We start from the raw sequence: 13134 nt of genomic DNA on the forward strand, positions 1-13134 counted from the left end.
CTTGCAGACATCTTTATCACTTTTATTACATACATGACTTTTAAAAAAGAAATCAACCCTTTTATTCAGAAATACCCTACATACATGGTAAGATTGTCATCATGAGACAAAATAGTAGCTTTTTGTCTAATTGTATAGTACTTAGTAAAAAATGAATAAAAGATTTGTGAATAAAAGATTTTTCTATTTCAATTAACATTTCCCTGAGTTGAAGATATATGGACCTTAAAAACATCTCTGCCAGGATCTCACAAGTCATTTTACTTCAGGCAAGAGAAAGTCATTATAAAGGTTTCTTTAACAAGCCGTTTCTATGAAGCTACAGTTGATCAGATTTATTTATCTCCTCTACATTTTTAAAAAGTACTATCTAATAATACAGCATAAGTACCAGGAAATTCTTACTTTATAAAAATAATTCACTTGTAAGGATTAAGTGAGCATATATGCCATGTTCATTATTATATTAGGAACAGAAAGATATAATTTTGTCCCCACTCCAAAAGAAACAAACAAAAAGATGAAATGAACACAGAAATTGGGTAACAGCTTTAACTCGTTCATAAATGACAATTCAATATGAACTATTATACAAATTATTATACCTCTCTTGGTCTCAATTTCTCCACTCCCATGAAGCAAGAGGAATACCGTCTATGACAGATTTCAATCATGAATGTTTTGGCCTACAGGACCACTGGCCTTTGTGTATAGCCTGATGATGCACTTTTTAATCCCTAGGTGGCGATACAACATTGGTAAGGAAAAGGGTTTGACAGTTTTAATAAGCCTTAATAAATGTAGCAGCTGCAATTATTCCAAGTAATCAAAGAAGTGATTAAAGATGAAAAAAATTATATATAAGACTTTTTAGTACCACTGGAGATCATAAGGAAAGAATAAGTTTCCCTTTTAAAAGAGCCACTGTATTCATGTGTCTCCACAGAAAAATAAAGTATGCAATAATCACAAAACAAACAATAATGGGAGAGGAAGACAGGTATATTATTACTCTCTTTATATAGATTACTCCCAAATTTACAACTGTCTGAAACTACAATTCAAGCATCTTACAATGTTATGGAGCAAAGGAGGGAAAACCATAACAATTAGAGAACACAGAAATCTACTGGAGGACAAGATGATATTTAAAGTATAATATGAGCCAGGTGCCATAGCACACACCTATAATACCAACAACTCGAGGAAGATCACAAGTCTGAGGCCAGCCTCATCAACTTAACAACACCCTATCTCAAAACTAAAAATAAAAAGGGCTGGAGATGTAGCTCAGTGGTAGCATGCCCCAGGTTCAATCCCCAGTACCCAAAAAAATAAAAGTAAATAAATAAAGCATAATAGTATGTGGTAAAACATTACCTTTCCATTAAACAGGCAAAGAAAAAGAAAACAGACCAGAGGCACCCTTATAACACTGCTGTTAAGAGTAAGTCTTTTCAGAAGATCAATTTATAGTATATTTAAATTTAAAATCTATATATACTTTGATCCAACAATTGCAATTTTAAAAATCCATAACACATTACTTATTTATGAGTATGTATATACAAAATATGTATCTGGCTATCTTTTTATACTAAAGGAAAACAAAAAAAAATCAAAACTAGAACACCTGACTGTCCATTAACAGAATGGATGAATAACTCATGAAATTAAGGAAAATGAGATTTATGAGTAGAATCCAAGACAGTTCCACACAACATATAAAAATGGGGAAAAATTACAAATATACCATTTTTTAACAACCAAAAAACTGTAGTTTTTTAAAGCAGAGAAAGGTATAAAATACACATAAAATTATTAACATTATCTCAAAGGGTATGTGTGTTATAGGACACAGGTTACCAGTTAACAGATACTTCAAAAACCGCTGCACTGTTACTTATGAAATAGACTTAACAGTTTTGTGCTTTTATTTTTCTTTAGAGGTGAGAGTGGGTACCTGGAGGCAAAATCACCTAGTTGACCAAATGAGAATATTTTTAAAGAGCAAAAGAAATTTGGTGATATGAGTAATTAACACAATGAGAATTGACAAATCAAGAGTTCCAGTAACCAAAAAAAAAAGTTCCAGTAACAGCTTGTGTAAACAAACCAAACTGATAAGTAAGCCTTATTTCCACAAAGTTCAGCAATATATAAAAGGAGTTTCTTCCATTTTAACACAAATTATTGACTATTTGAAACTGTAATGACCCAGGATATGGTGGAACACGCCTGTAACTCCAACAACCTAGCAGGTTGAGGTACTAGGATAGATAAATTCCAGTCCAGCCTCAGTGATTTAGCAAAAGCCTGTCATAAATTAAATTAAATTAAATGGCTCAGGTGTGGCTTCCATGGTAGAGGGCCTGAGATCAATCCTCAGTACCACACACGCATGCACAAATACATACACACAAAACCTGTAAGGCAATGCTATTAATACCCTAATAACATTTAACATTTCATTCACAATTTAAAGATGGTCTTTGAAATTTAAATTCTCAGATGAATATTTTTCAGATGCAACTCATACTAAACCTTACTGTTATGGTCAGCAAGTGACTGCTTGTGATGCAAGGGTCATTGCACATACTTACGCAAAGTTGGTGTCTCCATTCTTCTTATTGCCAATTAAGTAATGTGCATTGTTGGTAGTACAATGTTGAGTTTAAATTGTTAACTAAAATATTTAAAAGATTACACCACAACTGCATCCTGAAACAAAAAAAAAAAAGTGTGGAGAAGGGGGGAGAAGGGGGGAGAAGGGGGGAGGTGGAAGAGGAGGAGGAAGAAGAGGAGGAGGAGGCAGCAGTGGAGGAGGAGGCAGCAGTGGAGGAGGAAGAGGAAGAGAAAGTAACCTGTTCTAAAGCTAGAGGAAAAACTGGGCAGGGTGTGGTGGCACACACCTATAATCCCTACAACTCAGGAGGCTTAGGCAGGAGGATCATGAGTTCAAAGCCATTCCAGTCACTTAGCAAGTGAGTGAGACCCTAAGCAACTCAGTGAGACCCTGTCCCAAAATAAAATATAAAATAAGGGTGGGGATGTGATTCAATGGTTAAGTGCCCCTGGGTTCAATCTCTGGTACCAAAAAAAAAAAAAAAAAAAAAAAACCTGGCTGCTGGAATTCATGGACCATGAGCTTCCAACCAGCTGTCAACTAGTTAAAAAAAAAAATTTTTTTTTTGGTACCAGACAGAGGGTCTCAGTTGCTAAGGCTGGCCTCAAACTTGTGATACTCTTGTATCAGCCTCCCAAGTTGCTGGGATTCAAACTAGTGACTTTTTACATGACTTTTTCAAGGGTAATTTTTACTACACAGAATTTTTATCTAAAATGAGAATTTAAGCTCAAAGGCCCCACATAAAAACATGACTTCACTTTATTTAGCTGTTTAGATCAATCACAAATAATTGGGAGCCAAAGCATTTTCATTTTATATTCAAATAAATTAATTACTGAATTTCATTCAATTTCCTAAATGGGAAAAAACAAAGCTTCAGAGATGCTGTAAAAAAGCCACCTAAGACACATATAGGGGAGCAATTCCATGACTCATTTTAAAACAAACTAAAAATAGTTTAAGAAGTTTGTCAAGCAATCAAACCTTAAAATTTGGTTCTCAGGCCAGGAACAGTGACACACACCTGTAATACCAACAACTAGGGAGGCTGAGACAGGAGGATTCCAAGTTCAAAGCTAGCCTCAGCAATTTAGAAAGCCTTTATGAAACTCAGTGAGACCCTGTCTCAAAATAAAATATAAAAAGGGCTGGGGATGTGGCCAAGTGGCTAAATTCCCTGTATTCAGTCCCCAGTACTAAAAAATAAAATAAAATTTTAAAACTTGGTTCTCCCTAAAAAAACATTTTGAGTTTTGAGGTGCGCCATTACTACAGAGTACAAAATAAAGGCAAAGGTGAAAAGAATACCCAACTAAGAGAAAGATAGGAATTCTAACCTCAGATTCCTTACTAACATGGTGGCACCTCTCCAGTTTCCTAAGAAGTGTTTAGTCTAAATTATCAGTATTATTATGTTCTAGCCTTCCCTCTTCATTTCAATGTTCAAGAAAATAAGAAAAACTAAATACAATAGTCAATTAATATAGCTTGCTATTACTTAGGCAGAAATCATCTTTTATCTGACTATCCAACAATATTATATAAGTATTTGTATTTCAAGTTTCTGATATTCTATAAACATCAGCAAATTCCATAGTATGTAATCAAGAAATTCTACTTTATGTAGCTAACTCTCTTCTCCTGGAAATTTAGTTTCTTTTCTGACTAGTCTCTTGAGTGTCACCCGATCATTTCCAATCAAGATCCACAGAGCTAAGCGTAAAAGACAAAATTCTGATTAACAAATTAATTTGGCAATCTTAAAAGTTTGCTATTCGAGTTAATGTTTTACCATCTTTAATCCTAGCAGAAGTCCCAATATGACCTGTGAGTCTAAGATGTTTACAGATCTAGTGTTGGGGTATCTTTCTTAGAGAACTGCTCTTTGATACTCTCCAGCAATCTCAATCCTAATATAACTTCTCTCAGTCTCAGACATTTGATTATTTGGATAGCTCTCTCCTTCATTCTGTTTTTCTCCCTTCTTATTTGGTACCATAAAAATATTTTTTAAACTACTGTAACACTGATCATTTTTTTCCAGATACCATTCATTAATGACATTTTACATTACCTTTCTCCCCCATACTTTGTTTTGTATTTTTGTTATTGCTGTTGGCACTCTTCCACTGAGCTACAAAATGCTACCTGCCCTTTAAATTTTTATTTTGAGACAGGGTCTTACTATGTTGCCCAGGCTGGCCTTGAACCCCCGGACTCAAATGATCCTCCCTCTTTCAGAGTAGAGGGGATAAAAGATACGCACCACTTTTCCTATGCCACATACAACAACATTACCTCTATTTTTAATCTTAGTAATGCAAATGATATTAATTCATAACTTACCCTACCACTAGTTATCATTAACTTCAGGATATTCTACCTTACAAAATACCTACTTTTCTCAAGATTAAATAATCTCAGAACCCTTTTTTTCAATAAATCTTAACTAAAATGTGCCCCAATTCTCAACTTCTCTTATTTCTTACTCTCAAAATATGAAAATACATTCAAGTAAGTACATAAGAATTATTTCCTGGCTTCTTGCACGTTATCTGAACTATCTAGTTAACACAGGTTAACTAGAACAGTTTTGATGACTACAGATTTGTTCTCTCTCTAAGCCAATTAACTTTAACTCATAAAATTCCAAAATCAAAAGGTAAATCCTGTCAGCTACCTCTAGGTCCAGATTTATTCAGATAAGATGCCATAAAGTTGCTCCTTTACAGCAAGAGACACAATATAACACCCCCAGTGGATATCTGAAGCAGTTGATATTACTAATCATATATATATACACACACACAGTGTTTTGCTCTCTAAATATGTGTACACACAAACACATATACACACACAACTATGATTAAGTGTGAGTTATAAATTAGGCACAGTTAAGATTAACAATAAAATATTATAGCAATATTTTGTAATAACATTTATGTAAATTTGGTGTCTCCATTTTTCTGTCTCAAAATACCTCATTGTACTTTCACCTTTTCACTTAAAGGAAGCACTTTGTGTCTTCCCTTTTGACATATGTGAATTGCCAACATCACTATTCTAATGCCCTAGGTCCATTACTAAGTAAAATGTGTCACCTGACCATAAGCATTGACACACCATGATGGTCCATCTCAATAGAGATGGCTACTAAGCAACTAATAGGCAGGTAGCATACACAGTGTGGAAATGAAGAATAGAGGCATGATTCACATCCTGGACAAGGATTAGACAGTTCAAGATTTCATCACACTACTCAGAACAGCAGGAAACTTAAAACATATGAATTATTTCTGAAATTTTCCATTTAATACTTTCAAACCATTACTCTTTTTTTAAAATATTTTTTAGTTATAGATGGATGCAATATCTTTATTTTGTTCATTTTTTTAATGTGGTGCTGAGGATCGAACCCAGAGCCTCACATGTGCGAGGCAAGCGCTATGCCACTGAGCCACAACCCCAGCCCCAAACCATTACTCTTCATAAACCATAGTTGACTGAAGAATAATTCAAACTGCAAAAAGTGAAATCACGAACAAGTAAGCAGAGACTACTGTCAGGTTTGTAACCTTCAGAAATGTCAGACATTAGATTAACTACCCAACTCCACCCCAGTACTTGGAATTGAACTCAGGGGTGCCTTCTACTAAGCTACATTCCCAGCCTCCCTACCCTTTTAAATTTTGAGACAGGGGCCCTCTCAGTTGCTTAAGTTTTGTTAAATTGCTATTGCTGGCCTCAAACTTGCAATTCTCCTGCCTCAGCCTTCCAGAGTTGCTGGGATTACAGGCATGTATCCCTAGGCTAGGCTTAGATTATCATCTTTCAGCACACCTCTATAATTAGAGTTTTAAGAATGATCTCTTTAAGATGTCATGGTGGCCCACACCTGTAATCCCAGCAGCTTGGAAGGCTGAGGCAGGAGGATGGAGAGTTCGGAACCAGCCTCAGCAAACTTAGTGAGGCCCTAAGCAACTCAGTGAGACCCTGTATCAAAAAAACATATAAAAAAGGGCTGGGGATATGGCTCAGTGGTTGAGCACCTCTAGGTTCAATCCCTAGTACCAAAAAAAAAAAAAAAGTGTTCTCTTTAATAATGTTCTCCTTAATAAGTGATAAGCTCCTGCTAACTCCTGTTCCATTTATGGTCCATTTATTTATATAGTTATTTTAGGTCACCACATATACCAGCAGACAGAACCCATTTTAGATAAATCAAGTTTATCAAGATCATTTTGAAATTCTGTTTTTGTCTTCCATGTTTTCAGAAATTACAATCATTTTGTTATCATTCACAAGCATAAAGTTCTTATTTCACCAACACCCAGAGTACTGAGAAAAAATAAATTAAAACAAAGTTCTACAGGGTACTTTCATATCACTGTTTGACCGCTGAGTAGGTTATAAGTCTATAGTAATATCATCTAGGACATATCTCCTAGGATTACTATTCATTTTAGGAATAAAGCATGTTCACATTTTAAAGTCTCATATTAACAGTGATCATAAAACCATCAGAAGCATATGCTGATTCAATATATTGAATGGAAAGGAGAAAGGAACTACTTACTAAGTGCCAATAATAAATAGTACTCAGAACCTATATTATGAGCTAATTCTAAAACCTCTCTGAAGTATATTAATATTCTTTGTTAATTAAAAAAGAAAAAAATCTGAGACATTAAGCAACTAATACACATCTGATATTTCTTAAGAAATGAAATCTGTGTTAAAAGGTATGAGTATCTGAATTAATATTTTGTTACATTTCTTTCTGTCACATATACAACTGATAACCACTTTAGTTCCATATACTTACCATAATCTCACTAGCATTGAATCATTATTTTTGCCTTCATTTTCAGCCATATAAATTTTTCTCAATTGCATTTCTTGATTACATGTATGGCTATATTGAACTTGTTATTCATGGGTACTGACTTCTTATAATCATGCTATTTTATTTTTATCTAGTTTTTGATAAGTCATTTTATTTCCTGGCTATTACTCAGGATGTCACTTATTGTCAAATACTTATTGAATGTCTATCCTATGTCAGGCGTTTTGTCAGATGCTAAGAATCATATTGTTGAACAAAAGTTTCAATTCATGCTTTATCAAATTTACAAGCCAGTGGAGATAACAGACACTGAACAGATGAGTGGAATGAGAAGAGCAGTTAGCCTTAGTGGTGTATAAAAAGACCCATTAAAATCTAGAAGTTTGGCTAGATTTAATCCCAGCCACTTGGGAGGATGAGGCAGGAGGGTCACAAATTCAGAGGCCAGCCTCAGCAACTTTGGAAGACTCTGTCTCAAAAAAACATAAACACACAGGGACTAAGGGTACAGAACTGATCAGTGGTACAGCACCTAGGATCAATCCCAAGTACTGCATCAAAAAAAGAAAAAAGAAAAATCCAGGTGCCATGACGCACAACTGTAATCCTAATAGCTCAAGAGACTGAGGCAGGAGGATTGAAAGTTCAAAGTCAGCTTCAGTAATTTAGCAAGGCCCTAAGCAACTCAGTTAGACCCTCTCTTTAAAAAAAAAAAGGTGGGGGGGGCGGGGGGGCTGAGAATGTGACTCAGTTGTTAAGTGCCTATGGGTTCAATCCCTGGTACATAAAAGTAAAATTTTTTTAAAAAAAAAAAAGAAAAAGAAAAAAAAATTCTGCAAGTTCAAGAAGGATTTCCCTGAGGAAAAGACTATCATCAAAAAAGATGAATAAAAATCAGTTAGATAGGAAGAAGGCTCGTAACAACACAAGAAAGAGCATTAAAGAGAAAATGCCATCTACTGGTTTTAAAAGCTTTTTAGGGTTGTTTTTGTTTTGCTGCAGTGTTGGGGATTGAATCCAGGGCCTTACACATGCTATGTAAATGCTCTACCATTGAGCCACATTCCCAGCCCTATGGTTCATTTTCCTTAATAGATATATTAGAATTCATCTTTAATGTCACTTATTATAAACATCATTTCTCTTTTACATGGTATCTTTGCTTGGACAGTCTTCTGCTTTCAAGCAAATTATAATAACTGCCTCTTTTTACGTGAACTTAAAAAAAAAAAAGAAATAAGCAACTTATGGTCTAAGGGATTCAAAGACAGCCAGAATCTAAGTTCTATATTACTGTCTATGTCCTAGAAGTTTTTATTTCTAGGTTTAATCAAGTTAGCTGTACATAACTGGGTAACAACATTGTTGAGCCTCCGTTTCCTCATCTGGATAATACGATTTATTAAGTGAGAAAATTCATGTTAAGTGTTTTTTTTTTTTCTAGAACCTAAGCACAATAACCTCACTCAATAACTATTAGCACTAGTCAAAGTTAGACTTAAAAAAAATAAGAAATCAAAGTCAGGTCTGATTCACAAGTCCATGCTCTTTCTACTAAAATCTGCTACAGATTATGGGGATAGTTCTTAGCTACATAAGAATCAATACATTAAAAAAAAATGACAGGAAAGGGACAATATCTAAATCTATTAAGAGCTAACTAAACCAACTTAAGTATTTTAGCTCTAATATCTGAAAAGCAAGATCATATAGTTCATTAGAAAATACTGTTTAGACATTCAGGAATACATAATTTGTTCTAATCACTATTACTATTTTCCTACCCATACAGGAATTTACTCTATTTAAAACCACTTGTAGGGGCTGGGGTTGTGGCTCAGTGGGTAGAGCGCTTGTCTAGCATGGTGAGGCACTGGATTCGATCCTTAGCACCACACATAAATAAAAAAAAAAAGCCATCAACTAAAAAAAAAAAAAAAAAAAAAAAAAACACTTGTAAATTAAAATTTTAATTACCATAAGTTATCTAAATAAAGCTTACTGGCTGGTCTGGACAAAGAAATCAGTACTCCTACAACAAAGCACTACATCAACTTGAAGCCTGACGTTATTTTCAAAATAAACTAATTTTTTATTATACTACTTAATTGAAGCAATCAAATAGTATCACTTCCTGCCCATTCCTGCAGTACTGTTCTAAGAATGTTTAAAAAACCTCACTTAACTATTAATCCTCTCTCTGCCTGACCTAATGGTATACAATGCCAAAAAAAATTAAAAAGTTACATTCTGACACCTTATCTTTCAACATATTACATGACACATGTGCCACCTCAGGACTCCCCCAACAAAACTAGATATAGCCTCTTAACCTTAGAACAGAACCATGAGCCAAAATAAACCTCTTTTCTTTATAACTCAAAAAGGAGAAAAAAAATTATCTTCTACAACAATCATTAATAATAAGTTTACTGTTTCAAAGAACTTCCAGGAACTATGTGCCTTTAAAAAGAGGTTGCTGAAGCTAGGTTTGGTGTCACATGCCTGTAATCCCAGGGACTCTGGAGGCTGAGGTGAAAGAATCACAAGTTCAAGACATACAGAGTGAGACCCTGCCTCAAAATAAGATTTCTAAAAGGGCTAAGGCTGTAGCTTAGTAACAAAGCATTTGAAACATTTAGAGTACATGATGCCCTGGGTTCAGGTGTGGGATTAAACCAATATGGTATACCCACACACATGTATTCTAGCAACTTTAGCCTATTCAGCAAAGCAACATACAAGCCACCAGAACAAAATTAATGCATGTGCCTTAACAAAGAAGCTGAGTTTTAACCAAGGGAGAAAGCACAGCACTTTTAATTATGTACTCGCCCTTCAAAAGAATCACAGAACACCTTAATTTTAGCAAAAAAAAACCTTTTGAAGACAGTGCATTTCTTAAATTCTAACTTCCTGCCTCATAGATCTAAAATAGCCATTACATACTCAAGTATGCTCTACTCATTTAGTTCAGAATGGTATAGAGGAACACAGGTTTCTAGGTTTACAACTCCATACCCATTCATTTTGCACTAATATAACCACTAAATATAGCTCTAAGACACTGATGATTAGAAGTGGTTAATTACAAGAATGATTCATACCTCCTATGTCCAGACACCAAGATCCTAGGATGTTTCTGTCAGATCTATGGGAAGAGGAAACAATAAACACCTGTCACCAGAGCTTTCCAAACTGGGAAGCCCCGAACTGAGTTACTGTCAATTCCCAATCCCATTCCCCGACTCTAAAATCACCCCTAGTCCGCCCCCCAAAACCCAGAGGCATGCTTCCACCAGAATCTGACCCTGTGAAGAAAATGGGAAAGAAATGCCACAGAATGGCCAGGAAAGTACTAAAGTAAATGGCTCTGGGTTTTTCTAGTCCATACTACCAGAGTAGGAAAGGGAGGCCTTAACAAAGTAGTCGCTTTTCCTCTCTGGGCATTAGTTTATACAATGCGGTGTAAGGCAAGAGACTCTACTAATCCGCGGGTGAAGACGAACATGGATTCCTATAGTCAGCACCCGCACAAACCCATCAAGAGCCCTGCCAACACTCCATCTTCGACCACGCCATCTCCTGGACTTTTCTGGAGGCCCTGGATCACCATCCCGCGCCCTGGCGTCCTCGCACACTTGCCCTCCTCACACACTTGCCCTCCTCGCAAGCGGCGGGTCCACACCAGGCCATCGCACCCAACACGTGGACCCTTCTTCCTCGCCTCACCTGTCCTAGATTCCGGAGTCTTAGCGCCCCCTCCCCATCACACACACCTTCCCGGACAAGTGATGCCCAATTCCGGCTCGAGGAGGCAGCCCGTAAACTCACCTGGCACCCGCCATCGACAATATCATTGGCCTGCTAGAGCCTTCCCCATCGCCACCACCCACCCGGCCCGCTCCCCGCTCGCTGGAGACACTCACCCGCCACGCTGCCGCACCGTCTCCTCTGCGGCCTCCCGGCCCGAGCAAACAAGAGGCCGCGGGGGGCCGGGCCGCCGCTGTCGCCGCCGCCACCGCCTCGCCTCAGCCCAGTCCCATCGCTCTCGGCCGGCGCCGGCGGCCGCGGGTCGCTCGGGCTCGAGGCACCGCCGCCGCCGCCGCCGCCGCCGCCGCCGAGCGCTGCGGCTCAGACTGAGGAGAGGGAGGCGCCGCGGCGGGGCCCGGGCCGGGCCGGGCGCAGGGGCGTCCGCGCTGTGCTCCTCGGCGCCCGCGGCGGCGGCGTGCAAGCGGACAGGGCGAGAACAAGGGAAGGCGGCAGGGGAGGCGCGCAGGGGAGGGGGGCGGTGTGCACTCCGAAACGGCCTCCCGCCGCCGGCGACGTAGCGAACCCCCCTCCCCTCGGCCGCGGCGCCCCGATCACGCTGCGGGGAGAGCCGGCAGGCAGGCGGGGGAACGCGCGCCGCTAGCTCGGGAATCCCGCGCCGGATGTGAAGTCACGTGATTGCCTTTTCCAGCGCCGTGGGCGGAGGGGCGCGGAGGGGACGTCAGGGGGCGGGGCGGGATGGGGGCGGGGCGATGGCTCTACCCCGCCCACCACATCATCTTCGGCCGCAAACCTACCTAGGGGAGAACGGCTTAGAAAAAGGTATTTGCAAAAAGTTGGGTATCGGATGAGGATGGATAAAGCAGGGCGGCTCCTTCTGGCGGAATGGAGTGGAATTCGCCATCCCGGCCGTGCAGAGGCAAGATCACAGGCCAAATCCCCATTTGCGAACAGAGAAACTGAGGCCCAGTGACTAGTGCAGACTTGCCCTGAGTCACGGTCAAAGGAGGAAGCTTGAGCTAAAAGTGCTGAAGAGGAAACCAGGTGCTAGCTCCAAATCCAGGTCTCTCATTCCTTTAGGTCTCCTCCCCTCAAATAAACCAACCAAATACTATAATTAGAATTGGATCAGGGCTCTGCGTCCTTGCCTCGGGCAGAACAGGAGGAGCACGAGAAATCTCCTGCACCTACCCTCTTCCTCCGCCTCCTAGGGGAAGGAATCCTACGACCACGCTGAATAAAAATTGAATGCTTCCCTCCGCAGGAGATTTATCTCTTGGTAGGGCCCAGGCCCGTTGTTCAAATCGCGGGTTTGGTTTTGGCCGCGGCGAAAGGAGCAGGGAGCGCGCTAAGCCACCTGCTGCCTATAGCTCCCGCCATCTTCCTGCCCTGCGTTTATCTAGCCCGCGCCCTTGACTCCTGGTCGTCACAGTTCTTATTCCACCTTGCGGCTAACAGAACTCTTAGATGACTGAGCATCTTAGAAGAAGGAACCGCCTGCGTGCAGCCTGTTTTCCACACTTGGGAAGACCTCACCAGGTGCAAGAAGCTTTCAGCCTGAACACTTATTGTGGACTGCCCCCACGGGTCCACAACTCAGGGTGACATCTCATTTGAGGCAATCACTGTCTCAAGTCCATGATGACACCTAATCGAAGGCAAGAAACACAGCGCCCCTTGTCCCCCTCCGTGGGCCTGGAGAATTTTGTGGCATTTCCTCTCAATGGTGGTATAGATTGCCACTGAGCCGAAATGATCCACAGCTGTGTATTACCAACTCCTCAGCTCACAGTTTCAAACCTCAAGGTGTAGAAATGATTACATGAGATAAGGGGTGTGAAAGTGTTGGGCAAACGGTAAAAAAGAAAGCAGTCTGGATAGGGCTGGG

At 39.4% G+C, this 13134-nt stretch overlaps 1 protein-coding gene across 5 annotated transcripts in view; it reads right to left on the reverse strand.

Moving 5' to 3' along the window:
* The window catches only part of Atp13a3 (ATPase 13A3), a 75815-nt gene extending 63899 nt beyond the window's left edge, over positions 1-11916 (reverse strand). For 3 of the 5 annotated variants that reach the window (XM_078043891.1, XM_078043888.1, XM_078043892.1), the window contains exons 1-2: positions 11405-11500; positions 10583-10626 (exon numbers count right to left, since the gene is read on the reverse strand). The gene's annotated coding sequence lies outside the window, so the exon portion shown is untranslated. Of the gene's footprint in view, positions 1-605; positions 738-10582; positions 10627-11404 lie in introns of those variants that run through there. The other 2 variants (XM_078043890.1, XM_078043889.1) reach the window with 2 other exon arrangements.
* Between the last annotated feature and the right edge of the window lie 1218 nt (positions 11917-13134).

This window comes from Ictidomys tridecemlineatus, chromosome 3, assembly GCF_052094955.1.
Source record: "Ictidomys tridecemlineatus isolate mIctTri1 chromosome 3, mIctTri1.hap1, whole genome shotgun sequence".
Classification (NCBI taxonomy): Eukaryota; Metazoa; Chordata; class Mammalia; order Rodentia; family Sciuridae; genus Ictidomys; species Ictidomys tridecemlineatus.